General features: G+C 35.4%; 1 protein-coding gene across 7 annotated transcripts in view; it reads left to right on the top strand.

Annotated features, from left to right (window-relative positions):
• PTPRK (protein tyrosine phosphatase, receptor type K) overlaps positions 1 to 24961 on the top strand; it is a 557333-nt gene that overhangs the window by 173156 nt on the left and 359216 nt on the right. The gene's annotated exons all lie outside the window — the stretch shown is intronic.

The following is a 24961-nucleotide window of genomic DNA, read 5'->3' as shown; positions in this document are numbered from 1 at the left end:
GAATTGATTAATTGGGAAATTTATTTGTGTTTTACATAAATAAGTACATACTTGGAAATAATGTAGCCTCATTTCATGTTTCCATAATAATAATGCATTAATGACTTTTGAATATTATTATTCTCTACAGCTTTTATAAAAGTATATGTGTTGTGTCAAAGCTGCAATAATCTATACTTGAAAGCCATATCTTAACATTTTTTTATCATATCCTTGAGGTAATTGACATAATCTGATTCCCATAGGTATTGTATTTCTGATAAAGCAAGATTTCAAGAACTTAGAATAAACTTTATGAACAAAAAAATCAACATATTGATGTTGCTATTTTATGGAATATTATGATGGTCGTACTTTAAAATTTTAATTACAATGTAGAGATTGGAGTGTTATAAATATATAAAATGTAGGAAATTTTTAGATTTCTTAAAAAGTTTATTTCCAGATAATTTAACTTAGTAGCTCAATTTGTAATGGGTTGGATATTAATGTATTTCTCTCTTTTAAAACCATATTTTACACAAGGAAAAGAACAGTAAGTGAGCTTTAAAAATATCTGAGATATTAGATTGCTTTACCTTGTATTTATCTACTACCGTCCCCTTCCCCTCATACACACACTCACATGGGGACTTCTACAGTTTAAATGAAAAACATAAAGGTCCCTGGTATAGGTATGACTTTCCTGCTTCTTAAAAACATATAAACACACAAATGAAAAAAAATCAACATAGCACATTGACCCTTCTTCACTGTAAATTCATCTCCAGTTTCTGCAAGTTTAGAGAACCCTAGGATCCTGCAATTAATTTAGTCAATTCTTTCATTGCCTGAATTAGCAGGATTTGTGTGATGCCATATGATAAGAGAGAAGATATAAATAGTCCTATGATAATATTCTCACAGTCCCAAGGGTATAGAAGTTCCCTGAGTTAGCATGTTTCCAAGGCCCCTCTTCTTACCTCTCTTCCCCGTGTTCCCTCTGATCCCATCAAGCTTGCTGGTGAATCATACAGGTTTCTTTTGCAGTCAGAGATCAAGGTTAAAATATAAATTTGTATTATTGTTTCTAGTGAGATAACATATTATTCATTTATTAGGAGGTTTATTTACTGGTGTAGGATCTCAATCCAAAACATTTTATAAATTAATATGAAATAGAATGGTTTTCCTTTTCTTTTGCTGGCAATACAATGCAGATTCCATGTCTCTTAGTAAACAGGCAAATCTTAGTGTTTTTAGCATTTTAATCAGTTAAAGTATTGTCACTTAAGATCAGACTTTTGTTGCATGTAAATTATGTTTTCATTCCTTTCCTATTTTTATAGGGATGGCAAGCATGAGATTGTCATTTGTTATAGACTTCCTGTGTGTCAAGTCTTATGTTTAGTGCTTTGCTGATGTTTTCCAATATATTCCTGATGGTAATCCTGTGAGGTAGGCTGTATTATCTCTGTTTGACAGATGAAGGGGCTTTCTTTCAGAATGGGGAAACAACTTGTTCAAGACTGCACGTTTGACAAGGAAGGGTCCAGTAATTAAACTGGTTTGGTCTTACTCCGTTTGTATTGAAGGGAACATTTACAAGCTGTGTAAATGTTTTATCTTTCTTTGAGATCTGTCTGTTTACTGAGAGAAATAGAACTTTCACTGGATTAATTTGTTAGGCAACTAAAAAATAAAGTAATTCTATTTCATGTAATGTATCAAATATTTTAGATTGGGGATTTATATCAGACTGTTAGTAAAGTTTTATTATACTATAGAAAATTGGCTGAAAACTTCAACTTTTAAAAATGACAGGATTACTTAAGATCACACAAAAATAAAAGACTGCTTCTCAATTTTCGTCTTTATCTGTTTCCTTCTTTAAATTTCCTTTCTTTAATATTAATATTTTTTCTGCATGTCACTTACATTCTGTGCTTTTCTGATTTTTAATCTATAAAATGTATGGCACAATCAAGTGATCTCCCAGGTCACTAAAAATCATAGAATTCTGTGAGATTGTGGCCACTCAGAGCATGGCAGGGAAGATATCAGTAATATAATATCCTTGTATCCTTCTTTTCTTTCCTGCTTCTGATTGTTATTCATTGGAAATTTTTTTTCAGAAAGCAACTCTATACTAAGGTGAAAGGAGTTTCTTTCTTGCAAGATAAATAAGACATTTACAGCCTGAAATATATACCTTTTAAAATATAACTTAAAAAAATGGATACAAGAGGTATTAAGAAAAAACACCTACCACTTTCCTTTGTAGTTAAAGAAGATTAAGTGCTTCTATTTTGAGGATTGGACATATTTAATTCTAATGGAGATAAGTCTTATACATTTAGATTCATTATCTCACAGCATTTGGTATAACAGGCAAGGTTTCATTAAACACCTTAATGGGGAACAAGATGTATCAGTGAGAAGGGATACAAATGCATGTAGTATATATTCTCCTTGTATGGTGATTAGCACGTATATTATCTCTCCAGCCTGAGTTATGTACTGAAGAGGAATTCTGGGCTGCACTGGAGGAGAAATAAATCGGAAAATATTCTTGCTTCTCTTGAAGCTAAGCTTCACATCATAACTTAATTATTTGTGTCTCAGATGTTGGGATTTTCTCAAATGTCAGTGATTCAATTAGCCAATACTTATTGATCCCTGACCCTGTCTTTAGTACAATGCTAGATGCTGTGGTTTGAAGTAGTACAGGGTATTGCCATCAGCAAGATGACTTGTCTTCTTGAGGAGATCGTGAACATACTCAGAATAATTAAACAGATGACAGGATGAGAGCAGCTACTGTTTATTTGATACTTACATTATGCCACTCTCAGAGATTTTGTTTAATATATGTAGTGGGAACAAAAGTGCATCTTTTTGCCTGCATCTAAATGTGTAATTCCCTTTGGTGTCATATCAAAAAAAGCATATATATTCCATATTAAAAAGTGCTTAAAATAGCATTCACTGAAGACTCCCTCAGATGTATGTGTATGAATGCATGTATCTATGAATTTATATTTGAATATAAGTATGATATATAATAAGTGGAAAAACTTGCTTAAAAAAACTCTGACTTCTCAGAGTTCTACATCACATGGTAGTTACTCTGATTTTGTGCATCTCCACCAAAAAAAAAAAAAAAAAAAAAAAACTCGCTTGGCTTTTATTGAGACCTACTTTTTCCCCCTATTCTCCTACATTCAGGATAATTTTCTTCTGTTCCCCAAGTAACTTTTTGGCTTTTATCATATAATCAAGTTGTTTTTTCTAGATTAATTAAAAAAAAATTCCCACCGTTTTTTCTTCTTTCTACAGAGGTACCAACAAAAGCTGAGCAGTGCAGATAAAAGTCCTCTTTAGAAGTGAGGGGTAGGCCAGGCACAGTGGCTCATGCCTGTAATCTCAGCACTTTGGGAGGCTGAGGCAGGCAGATGACTTTAGCTTGGGAGTTCCAGACCAGCCTGGGCAAATGTCAAAACCCCATCTTTTCCAAAAATACAAAAAAATTTGTCAGTATGATAGTGCATGCCTGTAGTCCCAGCTACTTGGGAGACTGAGTTGGGAGGATCAACTGAACCTGGGAGGTCAAGGCTGCAGTCAGCCATGATCACCATGATCTGCCAGGACAACAGAGGGAGACCTTTAAAAAAAAAAAACCATGAGGAGTGATTGGAGAGGGTGGATAAAAGACTGAATAATCATAGTCTAATTTTGTTGAATCAGGCTGCAGACAGCCTACATTTTAGGGTATCATCTTATGTTTTACACTATTTTGATAAACACAGATCTCCAATTGTTAGCGAATTCAGTATAAGAATCCTGATGTGACTTGAGTTGACCTTTGAAAGATGAGTATGATTTCATTGACTGAATGGTGATGGGAGGGTTTCTGAGAGTGGGAGCAGTATTAGGTGGATGGTGAGAGGATGGCCTAAGAAACATATTCACCTTGGTGCTGTTGATCAGGATATAGCCATTTACCCATTGAGAATAGAGAATCCATGTGAGGAAGTTTAGCTTCGTTTTGGGTGAGAAGACCAAGGGAGTATTGCTGAGATATTAGAAGCCAAAGCACATTCTATCAAATGTTTGGAATACTTGATGGAATAAACATGTTCTATGTATGGCCCCAACATTCCTATAAGGCAGATAGTATTATCTCTCTTTTACAAATAAAGAGCCCAAGTCTATAAACAGGGAAGTGTTATGAAAATCACTTAACTTATAAGTTATGGTACCAGGATCTGAACCAAGGTTGATCTGACCCCAGAGTTCATTCTCTTAGCTATAGGCTTAGAAAAACATACAAAATTGCAGATGTTTCTTAGCTTAAGATCTGTCCTGTTTATTTCAGCTGGACTTGGGAGATATAAGGACTTTGGCTTTGTATATTTTGTCAAGCAGCTAAAAATGCAAACAACTCTGGTTCACATAATTTATGAAATGTTTTTGGATAAAGCATTTAACAGCTGACTTTCTATTTAAATTCCTCATTCGAATGGAGTTTGTTAATAGAACTTTGTGCTATAGAGTTAACCTTTATGAATAATTTTTTATTTAAATTTATTAATCTTCTAGTTCTTAATTTTTGTCTTTAAATGCTAGAAAGCCTTATGATACTCTTATTAATGATAACAAACTATCTATTGATTCTTTTTTCTTTTCCTTCTCTTTGAAATGGAGTTTCACTCTTGTTGCCCAGGCTGGAGTACAATGGTGCGATCTTGGCTCACTGCAACTTCTGCCTTCTGGGTTCAAGCGATTCTCCTGCCTCAGCTTCCAGAGTAGCTGGTATTACAGGTGCCCGCTGCCACACCCAGCTAATTTTTGTATTTTTAGTAGAGACAGAGTCTCACCATGTTGGCCAGGCTGATCTTGAACTCGTGACCTCGGGTGATCCACCTGCCTTGGCCTCCCAAAGTGCTGGGATTACAGGTGTGAGCCACCATGCACAGCTGATTCTTTTTTATTTTCATATAGACATATATATATCATCTGTCTTACTACATTACGATATCCAGAACAACATTAAATAAAAAGATAGTAGACATCTTTTGTACATTCTTGATTCTAAAAGAAACGTTTGTGAATTTTCACCAATGAAAATGTTAACTAATACAGTTTTTGGTAGCTATACTTTTTCAGAAAGAAATATTTAATTCAGACAGTCTCTACCCACACCACCCAAAAAAGTTTCTTCTTTGAAAATTTTCTGTAATAAGCCTGTTCTTTAATTTTTAAATTGTTTTCTAGAAATGAGGCCTTGCTATGTTGCCTAGGCTGGATTCAAACTCCTGGGCTCAAGTGATCCTCCTGCCTCAGGCTGTTAAGTAGCTGAGACTACAGTTGTGTGCTACTATGCATGACTTAAAACTGTTCTTTTTTTTAAAAAAAATAATTTGTAGATATTTCTTTTGAATTTATAATACTTTTTCCCTTGGCTCTACCCTTTTAATTTTGTTCAAAATATAGATTTTCTATTTTGTTCTAAAAGTGGGAATCAATTAACAATACATTTTTATGTAATTTATGAACACGTATTAGAGAGCCAGCACACAGCTATTCAGGGTGGTGACGGGATGGAGGTATGACTACATAATGAGCCTTTTTTTTTGGTCATAAATGTGTTTAGTTTAAATACTTCAATACTGAGATAAATAACCAGTACCTGGCTTTAATCCTCCTTGGATCTGGCTTAGCAGGCAATTACAATTGACCAACTCTATTCACAATTTTATGTATAATTGGCTTTCGGGGCTTTGGTTAGGTAGAGTAGGCACTTACAGAAACCTTGGTCTTTGTAACAAGTAGAAGCTACCTTCATGTTAATTATTATTATTTAATTTCTAGAACTTAAAAATAAATTTTTTTTGGTGCTGAAACCTGGGATCTATATCTCTCCTCCCCTCCCCTCCCCTCCCCTCCTCTCCTCTTCTCTTTTTTGAGATGGAGTGTCACTCTGTCGCCCAGGCTTCGGTGCAGTGGTAAGATCTTGGCTCACTGCAACCTCTGCCTCCCGGGCTCAGATGATTTGTCTGCCTCAGCCTCCTGAATAGCTGGGATTTCCAGCGTGTGCCACCATGCCCAGCTAATTTTTGTATTTTTAGTAGAGACGGAGTTTCACCATATTGTCCAGGCTGGTCTCGAACTCCTGACCTCAGGTGATCCACCAGCCTCGGCCTCCTAAAGTGTTGGGATTACAGGCGTGAGCCATGATACCCGGCCGTATATACCTTCTTATGCCTCCCATTGTTATGCAAATAATTCGAAGTTACTTATCGCAAAGATAATTGGCCGCATAGCAAAGAGAAATAAGGAAAAATGACTCTTGAGCTGTAGGAATGCAAATATAATTATAAAATCAAGTCCATGACAAATAAACCTATATTCTCCAGGCAGTAAGTCCTACGTTGCTGTTCTAGGTGAACTTAAATGAGATACTATGCTTCCTGGTAATCATCTTGAAAAGGAATCATATAATTAGTTATTTAATTTTCACTTTACTATTTTAAGGGAAGGAAAGCCTTTCCTAGCATCAAGTTGTAAAGCTGCAGGTAAAGAGAAAGGCATAGAAAATAAAGTGATGATTCTTTACATGTTTTAAGGAGGTGAATCCCTTGAAGCATCTTTTTGAAAAAATGTTTTTCTCCAGAAAAATTAAAGAAAGTTATGGATTTTCTTTCACAAAAATTAATTTAGGCCTGTATAGACATACTTTTATTCCAATGTGCCTTTTGGACTTACTCTTTTCTTAATCTTTTCTTAATACAGTTATTAATACTTAATAAAGTAATTTGGACTTACTCTTTTCTTAATACAGTTATTGGTATTGTATGTGACAAATTCTCTTTGAGTCTACTACTAAGTGAGTGAAGGCAGTGCTTTTCAAACTACAGTGTGAATGCAGAATTATCTGAGTTATATGAAGCTTTTTAAAAAAGTTACATATTTTTACTTTATGAGTCTAAAATTAACATACATATACTTAAGGTAATCATTTCTTAATCATTGAGAAATACTTCAGAGGCATTATTTGCATTTGTGTTTACATTACATTTTCTAAGTGAAAGGACGAATTGTATCACATTTCAGAGTACATATAGAAAAAAAAAAAACCAACCATGTGGCAGTTAACACATACCATAAGCATGCAAAATTTATAATAAGCTGTGAAATACCAGTTGACATCATATTGACTTTTTTAAAGCACAGATATTGTGCAGTTCCTGATTTTGTACATATTAACTTGGAAAAGTTTACTAACAAATATAGTAAATATACAAAGAACTGTTTTTATTAAGCAGATTTAAACTTTTCCTATTATTTTAGAATGTACTATTAAATTTATTAGTCTATCAAAAGCATGAATCAGTGGCTAAAAATTAGTATTAAAGAAAAATAACAAAAATTATGATGACATTAACTCAAATGATGTTTCATTATGATTAAAACCAAAAGAATCAAACCTAAAAGTGAAATGTAAAATATAAAACAAAGAAGTACCTATTTTCTACTCTTAAATCTATTTGCATTTTTGGTTCCACAAAACATCACTTTATATTAAATAACAAAGGATGCTAATTTAAACTGTATTGATTTTATACATTTGTTGTATGAGTAAACTTATGGTATGTTAATACTCAGATATTTATCTGTGCAAAGTTCAACTTAACACTGCAGTCTGTGAGAAAGTTTTCTTTTTCAAAGCTTGGGATTTTACTCATGTTTGAGAAACACTGAATCAGGAGTTTACCCTTAAACTCTAAACTCTTTCCTGAAAGCCCATAGGGAATTAACAGAGCACGCTTTCTTGTACATTTAGAGGTTGTTAAGGTAAAACTAATAATGCTTACCCAGTTGCTGGGTCTGCTAGAATGGGGGGATTCCATAAGGAAATCAGTTTACTGAGACTGGTGTCTGAAAGAAATGTTCATCAACGGAGAAAGTCTTGACGCCCTGTCTGGTTGCCATGTTTATGCTATGGGCCATATGGTTATATTCTGAGAGTTTGGACCAGTGAACTCTTAGCTATTTTCAAAAATTTGATAGAGATCCAAGAAGTAGTTTACACTTACACGAAGTGACTTATTGTAGGAGGCTGTTTTAGCCAGCCTCCTAAAATCCAATGCTTCTTGAAGTTTTCAATAAATCTTTTAAGTTTGTCTAAGAATCAGATTCCTCAGACTTCTGCATCTTCTTTATGCTTAGCTCCTTAGCAGCTTGCCCCTCTTTCACCACCACGCTCTTTTACTGGTTTTATTTTGGATGGGATGGGGTGACGGTAGTAATTTTGACCTTTGGATTTTAGTCCAAATATTGATTCTGGGCAACTAGAACAGTGGCCAAAACTACCTCCCTTACTAGCCCTAAAAAACTTGGTTGTGGAACTGCTGCTACCTATAAAAGAAGAATCAGATGTCCTATGGTATTATTGATGTCCCTTGTGGGACCTTTTCTAAGTGTCAATAAGTCCTTAGGGTCAAGCTGTTTCTGGAATCCGCCTGGCAGAAAGTTTATCTGCAGCAATTTGTCACCATGAACTTACTTGTTAGATTCTCATTTATTTACTTATGTTCATTTTCTTAGGTACAGAAGGATTTTTTTTTTTCTGTGTTCCAGGAAGCAATTTTTGCCAAAGCTACTGTGGAGAGGAAAATTATGATTGTGTTTCAATCACAATTAGTTCCAATTTTGCCTCTCCAGACACATATGTCAGCTTGTCAGTTTTTCTTCCCCCAAACACATTGTCTTTTAAATTGAATGCTGATCCGGATAAATATATAATACACTCAGAGGGGAATTTTGGTCTTATATTTGGGAAAAATACATTAGTAGGTGGCTACTCAGATTCAAGATGTGTTTAGTGAGGGTCGAGAGGTGAACATGCTTCAGATACCTGAATTAGTCACACGGGCTTGTTAGTGCAAGATTAAATGGCTTTAATTTAACTGCTGATAGATTCTGTTGTGGGTTCCTGGAAGTCACCCAAATTGTTAATCACTATTGAAATAACATTTTGGTAAAAAATAGGAAAATTTATGATTGTAAAAGTTAGCTGTGTAAGTTAGAAGTTTAGGATGAATTTCATTTCCCTTGTCCTCTGTAGCATTTTAGTGAAAAAAGGTTTGTAATCAGATTGCTACATTCCATGCTCCATAATAAAATACAGAGCAGCATTATTTTGATAAAGTAAATTTACTGTGTTATATTTTATTTATAAAATATTTAAGATTTTTTTTTGAAAATGTCAAAAGCAAAAAACATAATAGCATTATGGGATTTATATGCGTAAATGCATCTGTAGATGATTTACAAATACTTTTGTAGCATCTTTGCTGGGATGTCTCAACAAAATTAATTCCTCCCTTCATTAGAGTGTATTTGTTATTTTTGTTCATGGCAGTTTTTCCTATATTTGGTGAATCTCTTGCCTTACGAGTTTTTATGGCCCCAGAAAGAAGTAAAAAGCTCACCTTTTCAGCTATCTTTAACTAGGATATCAATAGGTGACCAAATCACAATTCAGAATACCTATGAGAACATTGATTAGGAAGCTATTTAGTAGGAGGAGGCATCATAAAGATTTCATTCTGCAGAGAGGGGAAGCATAGACTTCCAGGGACGGCAAAGCACAGGACCCAACCTGAGTGCTGGTGGGGGGGTTGGGATATACTTGGGTTATTATTTGGGCTTCCTAAGGTTCTTTAATACTTTTTTTTTTGGTTGTTTTTGTTGAAAGTGATACAGTGGATTCTGCTGTTTACATTGAAGAACTTGAACTGATCTTTCTCCCAGACTTGATCTTCATCCAATGTACCATGGCTCAGGGAATGGCACACTATTTATTTGGTTGTAGTAACCAGAAATATAGTTGTACATTCTGGATACCTGTCTCTTGTATATCCTATGCATCACCAATTTTGCTGTTCTTACCTCCTATATAGGTCTTGATTGACTGCTTCACATCACCTCCATCATTTATTACTAAATTTAAAAACATTTTTCCTCTATTGACTGCCACAGCTACTATCTTCCTGGTCTCCCATACCTACTTTGCTCACCATCCTATCACTCATCTGTTTTATACATTGTGGCCAGAGTAATTTGCCAAAATGAAAATCTGACTTGTGATAGCAACCTTCATCTCATTCTTTTCTGTGTTTAACTATAACTTTTAAGATAAAGACAAAACTGTTTATCATTGCCTGCAAGTCCTGCTTGGTCTGTTTACTTCTTTCATCTCTATCGTCATCTTCCCCATTTTCTCCTCTGCAGCCAAACTTTCAGTCTCTTATACTTGGCCCTCTTCTAGGTCTTTTGCACAAGTGGTTTATTCTGTCTGAAATGATCTTCCTAATAACTCTCTTTCATTCTTCAGGTCACAGCTCAGACATCACTTTTTCAGAGAGACTTTCTCACCTTCCTGATGAGGTCATATCTCCCCATTATATGATTTCATAGCCAGACTGTCTTGTGTAGAGGTCATCATAGTTTTATTTGACACACACTTTGTTGATGCTTTGATTACTCGTGTGATGCTGCATCCGTGCAGAAGAAGCCCCATGAAGGAAAAGTACTGAAATGGTATCTGTTAGAGTACTTCAGATTCATCCTCATGGGTTTTCTATGCGATTTAAACAATCCTTTTGCCAGTGAACTACTTGTTCACGTTGATAGGTGACACAGTATAGGAGCTAAGGAAGATAAGTTTAATGTTAGATTCAAATTGAGATCTGAGCAGGTTACTTAACCCTTTTCCACTTCACATTTTCCTGTACAATGTTTAGCACTTTACATATTCAGTAGCTTTCTCACTGGAGGATTGGTTGAATTAAATATTTTTACTGTCTTAAGCTATTCTTTTAATGATTTATATGCCAGTAAGTCACCATCAACACTTCCATTGATGGAGTATCAGCTTTCTGTAGATCACTACACAGAAAGGCCTAATAAGAGGTAATAGCCTTTAAGAAGTTTACTGCTGAGCTTGGAAAATTCTACACATTCTAACAAATACAAAGTGGGAAATGTAAAGTTTGTTAATTAACTAAAAAGTTGTATAATTGGACATAAGAGCTTATGAAGAAGGTAGAAATAAAGGTTCTTAGGGGAGAAAAGAGAATACAAGCTTTGCAAGACGGAGGGGCAAACCAGGCAAAAATGCTTATTTTCTTATTATTATGAACCATGAACTGTTATGAGCTATGAGTTCATGCTGGTGGTTCATGGTAAGTTAGCATGGCATGGTTTTTATGGACCAAGTTTGTGAGGATTTTTGAGCATCAGATGGAATGTGTGGTTCTTACCTGTGCTTGAGCATGCAGTTAATTGCTTCAACCAATAGAATTGTGTTGTTACTGGTGAATGTGTGTCACCATCACTGAAGCAAGCACTACTAGTTCATAGTATTTGCAGAGTTTAATCGCTGCTTGTAGGATCACTGTAAAGCAAAAGAAGTTTTTGTTTGTTTATTTGTTTAGTTACATAAACAGTTCTTAGGGAGATACTTGATAATATTGTAGTTAGAAGAAGAAAATGTTTGAGATATAATCTTGCTCATGGTTATTCTCAAGGGAGAGAAATTTGATCCTGTCTGTGTACTTGAGTTGCATCCATTTAGCTTATAAATGTTAATGAAAACCTGAAAGTATATCTCAATAATAGATTGAACGATGTGACAGTGAAATTTTTGACACTATTGAAAGTTTCTTCTTCCCTCCTGTAAGAGAAAAATTACCTCCCATTTTCCCAGCGCCTTGGGGTGGGGGAAGGACACCTGTGCTTGATTGTTGGTCTGAGATCTAACTGTTACTTGTTTTGGCTGAAGTTGTTTTTTATTTTAGTTTCTACAGTACACCCCAGAGGGAAGCTTTAAAAAATTAGTGTGGGAACTAAAACTCTACAATTTCTCAATGTTTGTGTTTACCCATTGAGCCTCAAGTTAGCATTTATGAAAACATTAAAGTACAATTCTCAGTTGCTCTCAGGGCAAACAAAACAAAACAAAACAAAACAAAAACACTGTTGGAATGGAGGTCACTTGCATCCTGCAGCTTTTCTGATTATGTTTAAAAGGAATGTTTTGTTGAAGGAATATCTTCGGGTGATTGTATTTGCTAAGATGAAGTTGAATTACTTGTGTGCAATAATCATAGAAGTATTTGCGTGCTCTTCCTTTCCTCACCGTTGTTCAATGTGGCATTTCAAAATTGACCAGGTGTGTTTTGGCTATTTTTTAAATTTTGTTTTTCAAAATAATAACTGCATTGCTAGCACTGGAAGTAGAATAGCTTATCCCAGAGACCTGAGATATGATTTAATATTATACTTTGCTCAATTATTGGGGACCATTAAATAATTCATTAAAGCTGATTTAAGTTAATGTAGATTCAGGGGACTTTACAAGGGTTTCAGGTTTTGTTTTTTTTTTCTTTAAATATGTATTTTATACTAAAACCTTGAGGTATAGGAGATTATCTTGTGACCAAAAGCACCAGTCTCAAAATTTGAGGAGATGACACCATTCGCTTTTACTTTTTTGTATCCTAGGACCTCAGTTTCTTTTATTATATTTGTATGGTTTGTGAAGCTACTGGTGAGATGAAAAATAAAATAACCCTGTTTTCTCTACCGCCCTGTTCTCCTCTTTTTTCTCTTATCTTCCCAGAACTTAACATTTTAAAGTGTAAGCACTTATTTCATCTCTTTTTCCTTCTACTACTTGAGCTCTTTTCTTCATTTTGCTATGCTCAGTCTCTCCTTTTTGTTGTTGTTGTTGTTGTTATCATTCACTTTTGCTTTTATTTTCCTTTTCTCGTCTTAGAACCTCTAAGGCAGAACTGTTTCAAACAAGAAGACCGATTTTTGGTTTAGGTGATACTACTTTGTAAATAAAAAAATGAAAAGATGTTTTTCCTTTGACAGTTCCCACTTCTGTAATCCTCACAACAATCCTCTCAAACAGTGCTTTCATTATATCTCGACATTTATCTGTTCCAAGCCTCCAATTTTCATCAGTAAAATGGTAGAGAGGAGATGTGGTGGAAAGGGACAGAATGTGACTGTTAATTTAGGCCTCTGACTTCAGAACCTGCATTCTTAACCATTCTTTTGTTTGTTTGTTTGTTTGTTTTTGAGACAGTGTCTCACTCTGTCTCCCAGGCTGAAGTGCATGGCGTGGCCTTGGCTCACTGCAACCTCTGCCTCCCGGGTTCAAGTGATTCTCCTACCTCAGCCTCCCAGGTAGCTAGGATTACCAGTGCCCGCCACCATGCCCAGCTAAGTTTTGTATTTTTAGTAGAGACAGGATTTCACCGTGTTGGCCAGGATGGTCTCGAACTCCTGACCTCGTGAACAGCCCCCCCTCAGCCTCCCAAAATGCTGGGATTACAGGCGTGAGCCACCGTGCCCGGCCTTAACCATTTAATAAACAAGTATCTGCTTTCATTTGGATAATGGGGGAGATTATATTTTTCCTTCCTTTTGAATATTTCATGGAGTGTCTTTTATTATAATTAAGAACTTTAGTGGACTTAAAGTTTAATAAAGGAAGAAACTTCTTTGGTGGCCAGTTGAACTGCCCCTGTGACCTGATTATCCTTGTTCCTGAGAACTGAGTTGAAAAACTTTGTTCAATCTGAATTCTTCTCTAATTGATCATTACTTGCCATTTACTTACTTAGGAGCAGTGACCATTGTTACAGTTATAAAATTGAATAGTTACAATTGTTATTAGTTTTGAATCACAGTAAGGTCTAGTTGTTCTTCATGTACTTCTTGTACTAAAAGTACTTTAGTTCTTCTAGGTTATAGTTGTCTGAAAGGTGGGAACTTTCAGAATAATAGACTAGTTGAGTTGGAAGGAAACTTACATCATCAGTACAACTACAGGCATACATTGTTTTATTGAGCTTTGCATCATTATACTTTGCAGATATTGCATGTTTCACAAATTGAACATTTTGGTAATTCTCACAGTATTTCATTTTGTGTAACAAAATGTAACATTTTGGTAATTCTCACAATATTACATACTTTATTAGTATTATTGTATCTGTTATGGTGATCTGTGATCAGTGATCTTTGATATTACTGTTGTAATTTTTTCATGCACCACGACCAGCTCCTGTATAAGATGGTGAGCTTAACTGATAAATGTTGTATGTATTCTGACTGTTCCACCTACGGCTGTTCCTGTCTTTCTTCCTCTCCTCAGCCCTCCCTGTTCTCTGAGACACAACAATATTGAAATTAAGCAAATTAATAACCCTACAGTGGCCTGTCAATGATCAACTTAACGGAATAACTGCAGGTCTCTCACTTTTTTTTTTTTTTTTGAGACGGAGTCTGGCTCTGTCACCCAGGCTGACTGCAAGCTCCACCTCCCAGGTTCACGCTATTCTCCTGACTCAGACTCCCAAGTAGCTGGGACTACAGGCACCCGCCACCAGGCCCGGCTGATTTTTCTATTTTTATTAGCGATGGGGTTTCACCATGCTAGCCAGGATGGTCTAGATCTCCTGACTTTGTGATCCACCTGCCTCGGCCTCCCAAAGTGCTGGGGTTACAGGCATGAGCCATCGTGCCCGGCCGCAGGTCTCTCACTTTAAATCAAAAGCTAAAAATGATAAATGTTAGTGAGGAAGGTATATCAAAGCTGAGACAGGCCGGTAGCTGGGCCTCTTGTGCCTGTTAGCCAAGATTCGAATGCAAAGGAAAAGTTATTGAAGGAAATTGGAAGTGCTACTCCAGTGAACACCCAGATGATAAGAAAGTGTAACAGCCTTATTGCTGACATGGATAAAGTTTCAGTAGTCTGGATAGAAGATTAAACCAGCCACAGCATTCCCTTAAGCCAAAGCCTAATCCAGAGCACGGTCCTCAGCATTGAGGCAAGACCCTCTAGTAGCAAAAAGATAACGACTTGCTGAAGGCTCAGATGATTTTTAGTATTTTTTTTTTTTAGCAATAAACTATTCTAAAATTAAGATATATATTTTATATACCTTATATACTTTTTTTAGACATGCTATTGCACACTTAATAGACTATTGTATTGTGTAAACATAACTTTAATATGCACTGGGAAACAAAAAATAAAAATTTGGTACATTTAGACATAATGCGACTACTTAGTAGAATGTTTTGACTTTGATAATATTCATTTATGTGGAAATCATAGACGTGTTGTGCCCTCATTCTCTTTAGACCTTCAGTTCTGGTCTTCAATGTTTAACAGTGTTGAAGTGTATCCAGACCAGGTGGGAATTGTTAGCATGATTTTTAGTCTTCAGGCAGTTTCTAGAGGCCACAGGCCACTCTACATTCTCTTACCTTTAATTGTTCATTTCAATCTTGGGTATTTTTAAAAGGTGAGTGATGATTACAAAATTGGCCACAGGACAAAGACTTTTGCCTTTTGGGGTCATGTTACTCTGATTATTTTCTCTTAAGTTGCTTTTCATTTTAACAACTGCTTCTCAAAACTTTTCACTACCATGTAACATAAAAGTTATGCAGGTTGGATAGCTGTTAGGAGAGTGCCATAATTTCAGAATTTGGAGAAATCTTGAAACAAGAGTTCTTAAACTTAGATCTATGAGTCCTTTAAAATTGTTGGTGAAGTAAGTGTATGTGTTTCTGGGAGTGGGCGTTGAGGCAACAATACTTTAAATTTACTTCAGATTTCAAAGAAAAAGTGAGAGAGGGAGGGTTAGAGAGGAATAGGAAGGATAGGACTGAGAAAGAGGACTGACTCACATTGGAATGAAAGGGATAGGTAGAGTTGTGAAGGGAAGGGTTAAGAAAGCTTATGAAGGTTAAGTGCCATTAAGTTGGAAGTTTTTAAAAGTACCATCCTTTAACATTGTCATCTCGTTTTTAAACTTTGAAAGTGTTCTCTTCATACATTTTCTAGTTTTATTTTCTTTACTGTTTGTTGGAGGAAGGAATGAATATGTCTAAAGGAATGAGTATTGAGGACCCATCTATTCCTCTTGTCAGTGTGCCTTGGCACATCATGGAGGCAGTCTTGTTTAGTCTGCACACTGGACCTCAGTGGGGTGGGCACTTCAAGATGAGGAAACAAGACAGAGAGAGGCTAAATTATTTGCCCAGGATAGACAAGTAAATAGATGTGTAGGAAGTAGGGAAAACTGGAGTACTGGAAGGTGCTGGAAAGGAACTCAAAACCTATTATAAAATTAGCCACTTTGAAATAGGAAACAGATGGCACTAATCCTTTTAACAATTTATGACATAGGTTTCCTGTGTCATAAAGATGAAACTGGCAATTTTCTTTGTCAAAGTAATGGCCAAGTACTTGCTTTTTGTCTTTCTAAGATGTAGTAGGGGAAGGGGATTAAACTATAGAACAATGCTTGGCCAAGTTTCTAAATCTTAATGTGTAGCGGGTAAATTCCATGAGGACATCCACTTCCTAAGAAGGAGAAATGTGCTACTTTCTACTGAAACTTTCATTTTAGTTTTTCTGTGTTGCCTGAAGGTTTTTAGAAACTATTATCTGAAATCCATATATTTTTTCTGTGTTCAAATGTAAGCTGGCTACCTAGAACAAATACAAAAGCACTTCTTCAGAGATCAAGAGAAATTTTATCCTTCGGACTGTGAAGGAAACAGGTTTATATTTTTACAAGGCAATGGGAGGGACATTTTAAGGAAACTAAAGTTGTTGAAAGTAGACTCCTACGAAGATGCAAATTCAGTTCATTTGTTTTGGAGTTTGGGGGGAAAGTTTACTTTTTCTTTTTCTGACATTTCGTAATATTTGCCTCATACTGTCTTAGAAATGAATTATATGATGTAGGGGATAGACTTCATTAGAAGAGAAACATCCATCTTAAGAAATAATAGAATGTAAAAGCTTGAAGAATTAAAAATAGACTGTACAAAAAGTGATGACACTGATGTCTGTTTAACCAAATTAATGGAATATTTTAGGGTTATTCTTAAGATTGAGAGCTTTGCTTATTATCATTTCAAATTTTACCTTTTTTTTTTCTCTTTAACTATCTTTGAATAAAAAATACTTAAAAAAAAATTTTTGCTTACCTTCAGTGGAGCTTGCCGAGTTTACAGATTACACAGCCCCTCTGTTAGGGGCTGGCGAGGCCAAAGAGGTTTCTAATCTTAAAAAGCTTGTACTAGGGTTCTGGGAATGCACAGACAGATATGGTATATTTTGTACATAAAAGAGCATTATGTAAGTGCTATGGGAATGCAGCACAGGAAACACAAATAGATAGTTGTCCGACTTTTTTTATAAAACATTCAACTTCAAACTGAAAACTCCAGACCTTGTTCTAGATTTTTGGATGAACAACATACATGAAATCCCAACTTTTCATGGAGTTTTTCAATTAAGTAAACAAATAAATTCAGTAAGTGGCAAGTGCTATAAAGGATATAATAAAAAGTGATATGTTAGAAAGAAGCTTGGAAGGAACTACTTTATTTAATCGACCTAGGAATGCTTCACCAATAGATGAATGATGAAAATCAGCCAGCTGAAGACAGAACATTTCAAACAGAGGAAGGTCCAGTGCATAGAGACTGAGACAAGCATAAGCTTAGGTGTTTTTTTTTTTTTTTTTTTAAAAAAAGAAAAAGCCCATTGTATCTGGAACATCTTATGTAAGGGAAGAGAGGTGTAAGAAATAATGTTGGAGAGGAAGGCAGGCACTAGATCATATTGAAGCTGAGGGGTGGGGCTAGAGTTTGGATCTTATTCTCAATGCAATATGAGGATGAGAAAGATTTAAAAAAATTAACCTGGCTGCCTTTCAGAAACGATTGTAGGGCTAGTAGTGTGGAAATCATAAAACTTGCTAGGATTCCATTCTATTTGTCCTCCTGAGAGGTAACAGGAGTTTAGTAAAACTAGTGATTATGAAGAGACATGAATGGATTGAGGAGAGAGCTAGGAAGTAGAAACAATGAGACTTGCTAGTTAATTAAAAGAGGGGAAAAATCAAACTGATTCCTAGTTTGATTACTGAGTCCTTAGTTTTAATAATTGGTTATATTTGTTGCCACTTAATCAGATGAAAAAAAAATGGTGGTGGGAGAAGAGGCTTGAAAAAAGAAATGAAAAGATGAAAGATATGAAAAGGAGGGTAATGGCATTGCCTTCAGCACAAAGGTAATAGTAACAGAAGTACTTAGAGACATTAATTTTATAACAGAAAAAAAAAAAAATATCCCAGATGGGCTGAGACCCAAATAATGATTTCACTTGTCACTCTTCTTTCTACTTAGAGATCCTGATTATTGCTTCTTAAGCTGTCTGGGCATGAAGCAACATTATTGTATAATGTCTTTAGTTTTTTTACACCAACAGTTTCTGGCATGTTCTTTGTTACTACTGGGAAAATCTCACTCAATGCCAAGAGCTAGCTGTTTTGCACAGTGCGTTGGTGCTTTGGTAGCTATTCAAAATGGTCTTCAGAACACATAAAAATACTTTTCTTATGAGGATAGAATATTACTTAGTCCTCTGTACTCTTCTGCTCATACGTAACAATCTGATTCTCTGATGGTGGCAGACTAGAGTGGAAGAAAGTCCTTTGTGATGGTTGATTTATGTGTCAGTTAGACTCAGTGATATTAGCTTAAACATTATTTCTAGGGGGGTGTGTGTGTGTGTGTGTGTGTGTGTGTGTATGTTTCTGGATGTAATTAACATTTGAAAGGTACACTGAGTAAAGCAGATAGCCCTCCCCAATGTGGGTGGGCCTCATCCAATCGCTTGAAGTACTGAGTTGAATAAGGAGTAAGAATTCCCCCGTGTCTGACTGTCTACAAGCTAGGATATCAGTCTCCTGCCTTTGGGCTTGGACTCAGATTGGAACTTACACCATAGGCTCTCCTGGTTATTGGACTCAGACTTGGACTTGAACTGGAATTTATACCATTGACTCTCCTGTTTCTCAGGCCTTTGGGCTCGGATTGGAATTATACCATCAGCTTTCCTGTCCTGAGACTGGACTTCTCAGCTTCCACAATCATATGAGCCTATTCCTTGTAATAAATCTCCTGATATATATATATATATATCTCAGCTTTTTTCATCTTCATTCTTCAGGCATCCAACACTCCGGTGAAGGATTTTGTTTTCTAACTGATTTTATAGAGTACATCTTTATACCCTGCAGAGACTGAGTGAGTGAAGTAGAATCAACATAATGTTCTCATTAGAGCAGAGTGATAAAAAGGTTTATGTATATTAAAATATAGGGTTCTCTACATGTGATCCAAAGATCTCTGTAGACCCTCATACTCTTTCAGGTGATCCATGAGGTCAAAATTGCTTATCAATAACACTGAGATACAGTTTTCTTTTTTTCTCTTTTATTGTCTCATGAATGAATAGAAGAATTTCCCAGAGTTACATGATGCATGATACTACAACAGATTGAAGGATTAAGTAAAAATGAGAATCTAATTGTCTTCTATTGAGACAGACACTAAAGAGATTTGTAAAAAGTAAAACAATGCTTATCTTCTTGCTATCTTTTTTTGTTTATTTTGGGAAATGGTTATTTTTCATGAAAATATGATAGTAAATTATGAGATCATTGCTAATCTTAAACAAATTATTATTTTTGAATTTTTTCCATTTTAATTTCTAATATGGTCAATATTGATATAACTCAGAAACAAAAGCTGCTTGATATCCTTAATATCACAAGTATAAAGGGGCCCTGAGACTAAAACATTTGAGAACGTTTGTTTAATAGAAGATTTCTTATGTATACCAGTGTGGCTCTGACAAATACATTAAATATGTACTTCCAAACATTATACTTTTTCATTAAATCCTAATGTTTGAAAGCAGCATAAACTAGTTTCATTTGTTTTTCTTTTTGTTGTTGTTTTGACATTTTCTGGTTATATATCTCACATACAGTTAGAGCTACTGCTGCCTCAATTGTTCATGTCTTTGCCTCCTCTTTCAGTGTCTTTGCCTCCTCTTTCAACTGGTAATCTAACTAATCAAGTAACAAGTGTTTATTAGACTTCTATTGTATGCAAAGCCCTTGTTAGGTAGGGTGCCAGTTATCAATTTATTGCCCTGGAGCTTAAAATTTATCCTTCATTACCTGCTCTGTGATAGCAGCACTTGACCCTGTAAAGCGGTTCTGCTTTACAACTGGCGCAGTGTTAAGCTTTGTCAGTAGAGGGCACTGGAGAGACACTTAAGAAAGAAGAAACATCTATTCTTGGTTGAATCACAATTCATCCTAGGGTTGTTTTTTCTTGGTGATACTGCACGGTGGGCAGAGCTGTGTGCATGTAGCAGACATAGTCCCTCAGTGAGCTTGTAGCACCAGACCTGGCCTGGTGACCACCTTGCTGTGGCACACACATACCCCAGGCCTCATGCCACTCTGCTGCAGGGAGAATGTGTCCTGTTTCCCTTGCTTCCGTAGAGCAGGACCGGCTCTGGCCTGAGTGACCCAGCAGACTTTATCATTCCGTGAGCTGCAACTCCAGCTTCTTTAAGGAAATCTGATTCTCAGCAACCTCCGCTGTCTACATTGGTTTCTTTCTTGGGTACTTTGATTATTCTTTAAGGTTTTCTTCACAACTTTAAAGTTTCTACCTTCTTACAGGTAGTAATTCTTTATATTACATTTTCACTGTTAAATTTACTGTGTGGCTTCTCTCTTCTGATTGGACTCTGAATAAGTCAGATGCTTTCTAAGAGAACATAATTACCCTTCTGAGGTTGACAAATGATATCCATATAAATCATTTAAAATTGGCACAAAAGCAGTGTATAATTGGGGGCCAGAATTAGACATTTAGAAACTGTGAGACAGTTCGAGGAAAGAAAACTGGCACGATGTGTGGAGAAAATAGTGAGGGGTCTGTCGGACTGGAGAAGGTGGTTTGTGAAGAGAAGTGGGAGGTAAAATGACCAAAGTTACTTTGGGATAAGATCATGGAAAGTTGTGAATACTAAGCAGAGAAGCTGAAATTTTTCTTTTAGTTTATAGGGCACATTCAACAGATTTTGAATAATAACTGACAATACAAATATTATGTTAGTGTACTAAAGTATACCAACACATACATATTTAAAAGAGTTTTAGAAGAGAGTATGGAAATCTATTTATAATTAATTATTTTCTTTACTATTAATCGAATTTCCCATATAAATACCTTATTCATAGAAGTGTAGCTTAAAGATAAAAAATCACTAATATATAAAATCCGTAGGGCATTATATATTCATCTAGATAGAAGATTATATTATTTTCCTTGGCCATTCTTTTTAGTAAAAACTGCCATTTGTTTTAAGTCTTCTCTCCCTTTCTATTTTTTAGTGAATTGGAATAAGAAGTACTCAATTTTTGTATTGTGTTTTTTGAATGCCAAGATGCTGTTAATCTGTAGGATACAAATAGGATTTATTTTTAAAAGACTAAAAATACCCACCTGTGTTTATTTACTAAGTATTTATCATTATTCATTTGATTTTCCTCTTGTACAATAGTATTCATGTAGTCTGTTTTAATAAAAAAGTGCAAATCTAATGCCTATTCATTATAGAACTCTCAGAAACTGTACATATGCAAAAACTTATTTGAAAACCTAGAAGACAATTACAGCCCACCAGATAATATACCATTAAGATTTTGCTATATATTTTTCTAGTCATATGTACAAGTTTATGTGTGTGCATATGCAAATATACACACATTTACACGGATGTATTTATTTAACTTAAATATGTATTTTTCATAAGTGGGTTTAATATTTTACAACCTGCATATTTTACTTAACACATTGTAAATATGTTCCATAAACTGTTTTAAAATAATATAATTCTTAATGACTGCATTGTTGTCCATTAAATTGGTTTGCAATAATTTTGCAAATTACTGATTATTGAATATTAAGAATACTTAATTTTTCTCCATTTTAAATAGTGTAATGAGTTAGGCATCTTTTAAACCTGTATCTTTTACACATACCTGATGGTTTAATATACATTTGTAGACATGGAATTCCCAGACCAGAAGGCATATCTCTCTCTCTCTCTTTTTTTTAATATATTTTAAGTTCTGAGATACATATACAGAACCTGCAGTTTTGTTACATAAGTATACATGTGCCACAGTGGTTTGCTGCATTAGGTGTTTCTTGTAATGCTATCCCTCCCCCTGCTCCCCAACAGGCCCTGGTGTGTCATGTTCCCCTCCCTGTGCCATATGGTCTCATTGTTCAACTCCCACTTATGAGTGAGAAAATGTGGTGTTTTGTTTTCTGTTCTTGTGATAGTTTGCTGAGAACTATGGTTTCCAGCTCCATGCATGTCCCTGCAAAGGATGTGAACTCATTCTTTTTTATGGCTGCATAGTTTTCCATGGTGTATATGTGCTACGTTTTCTTTATCCAGGCTATCATTGATGGGCATTTGGGTTGGTTCCAAGTCTTTGCTATTGTGAATAGTGCTGCAGTAAACATACGTGTGTCTGTGTCTTTATAGTAAAATGATTTATAATCCTTTGGGTATATACGTAGTAATGGGATTGCTGGGTCAAATGGTATTTCTAGTTCTAGATCCTTGAGGAATCGCCACACTGTCTTCGACAATGGTCGAACTAATTTACACTCCCACCTACAGTGTAAAAACATTCCTATTACTCCACGTCCTCTCCAGCGTAAAAACATTCCTATTACTCCACGTCCTCTCCAGCATCTGTTTTTTCCTGACTTTTTAATGATTGCCATTCTAACTGGTGTGAGATGGTATCTCATTGTGGTTTTGATTTGCATTTCTCTAATGACCAGTGATGATGAGCTTTTTTTTCATATGTTTGTTGGCCGCATAAATGTCTTCTTTTGAAAAGTGTCTGTTCATATCTTTCACCCACTTTTTAATGGGTTTTTTTTTCTTGTAAATTTGTTTAAGTTCCTTGTAGATTCTGAATATTAGCCTCTTGTCAAATGGATAGATTGTAAACATTTTTTCCCATTCTGTAGGTTGCCTGTTCATTCTGATGATAGTTTGTTTTGCTGTGCAGAACCTCTTTGGTTTAATTAGATACCGTTTGTCAATTTTGGCTTTTGTTGCAATTGCTTTTGGTGGTTTATTCATGAATATCTCTTAAAGGTCTTTGATGTCAAATTGCTCTCTACAAAGGTTGCATTTAAAACAAACAAATAAAAAGCATATACAGTTTTCTCTGTCTTGAATGACATATTTGAGAACTCTGTTGCTCAAGAGACCGTAAGGAATATTCGTAAGGCCACTTTAAAGAAGTTTTAATTAAAAGCTACTACATTGTATGTGTGGGAACATAGATGTTTTATTAAGCCTTGAGATAACTAAACTCTTGTTAGAAATCTGAGGAATTAGTTAGCTGGTAACGGAACAGTCGTAAATAAGTTTAAATTATAACATAAAGTATGAGGGAAGTACATATTGTATAATTTCCCAAGTGTAAGGATTGGGAGCCAGTTATTCTGGGAGACTACAGAAGTAATTTTTAGATGTTGATAAGAATAGCACAGTATCTTCTGTGTTTGGGATGATGGAAGGGAATACTGGGTCAGACAGGCAGCTCCCTCCCTAGTGCCTACTGGACAAATTGCCATTATATCAAGGCAGTAGGCAGAAGGATTTAGACGGCTTTTTGGTGCTAGTACTTGATTCTTCCTTTCTGGAGCTGTGCAATAAATGCATTATTATTCCAGAGCACTCAGAGAATGTGGCAGTAGTCAGGCATTATTGAAAGAGGGCCATTTAGCAGAAACATTCTATAGAAATGAATTAGCAACACTATTTTTCTTTATTATTTAACTTGCTTGAAATGTTGAAATAGTGTAGACTATTCACAAAGCTTTTATTTTGTGACTTTTGTATTCCTAATGATCAAATTGATAATGCCTGCAAGTGAATATACTTTGCCTATCCTGTTTCCTTAATAAGAAAAATAATTATTGTAGCTTAAGAGTACAACTGACTGAAAATTCCTGAATGGTCTTTATAGTAAATATTATGCTATATAATTAAAATGTGACACAAAGCATATTTTTACACCAAAGTTTATTTTATAACAGGAGAAAATGACTATTAGAAAGCCAGTAAATCATTTAGAGATTACTACTTTAAAGTTGACATTCAGAAGCCATAATTGATACAGACCTCTAAAAATAAATTTAAATGCACTACTGCCATAATATTGCATTGGGCGGGGTGGGGCGGGGGGGGGGTGGGTGTGGAAAGACTGTTGTAGTAGTGGGGAAATAGGCTACAGGTTTGTGAAGATGCTAAGGCCCAATAACAAACACTAAGTAACTTATCCAAGATCTCAGGGCTGGTCCTCGTTAAAAGGAATAATTGGTCTGCTATGCAGTGGTGAATCTGAAAGACATCTTGCTAAATCAACCATTGACTTCAGAATGTGAATATAATAAGGACTAGAAACATCCTGCTTCTATAAATTGGGTTGGGATCCAGGATGTTCTGTTTAAAAATAAAGACATAATTTCTCCAAAATATACACGGACAATTTATTCTATTAATGTGCCATCTGTGAGACTCAGAGAGAAAGAAAGAGAAACAAAAAGAATCCTAGCTTACAAGAGAAGAGGATAACTAGGAAAAAGAAGTGAATAGTAATATCAGCCACTATCACTATGATCTGTTTATTCTGTACTTCGATTATACTAAAGTGTTACAGAAATCTTCCCAAAAGCTCTCAACCAGAGGGTACCTGCTACTCAGTGGCAATTGGTCACATTTGAAATTCAGCTTGTCAAGTAGTTGACTCCATCCTCTCTGCCATGATTTGCATCTGTTGTTGAGGTTTAATTGAACAAGTTAGACTAGTAGTTATCGAGTGTTTAATGTGTCATGGGTACAAATTTTGGGGAGGGAATACAGAAGATTGATTTTGCATGTTGTCAGGAAGAGAAGGTCAAG

The sequence above is a fragment of the Theropithecus gelada genome, chromosome 4 (assembly GCF_003255815.1).
Source record: "Theropithecus gelada isolate Dixy chromosome 4, Tgel_1.0, whole genome shotgun sequence".
Classification (NCBI taxonomy): Eukaryota; Metazoa; Chordata; class Mammalia; order Primates; family Cercopithecidae; genus Theropithecus; species Theropithecus gelada.
Note: the sequence above shows the minus strand (reverse complement) of the source record. Positions and strands in the feature narration are given on the sequence as shown.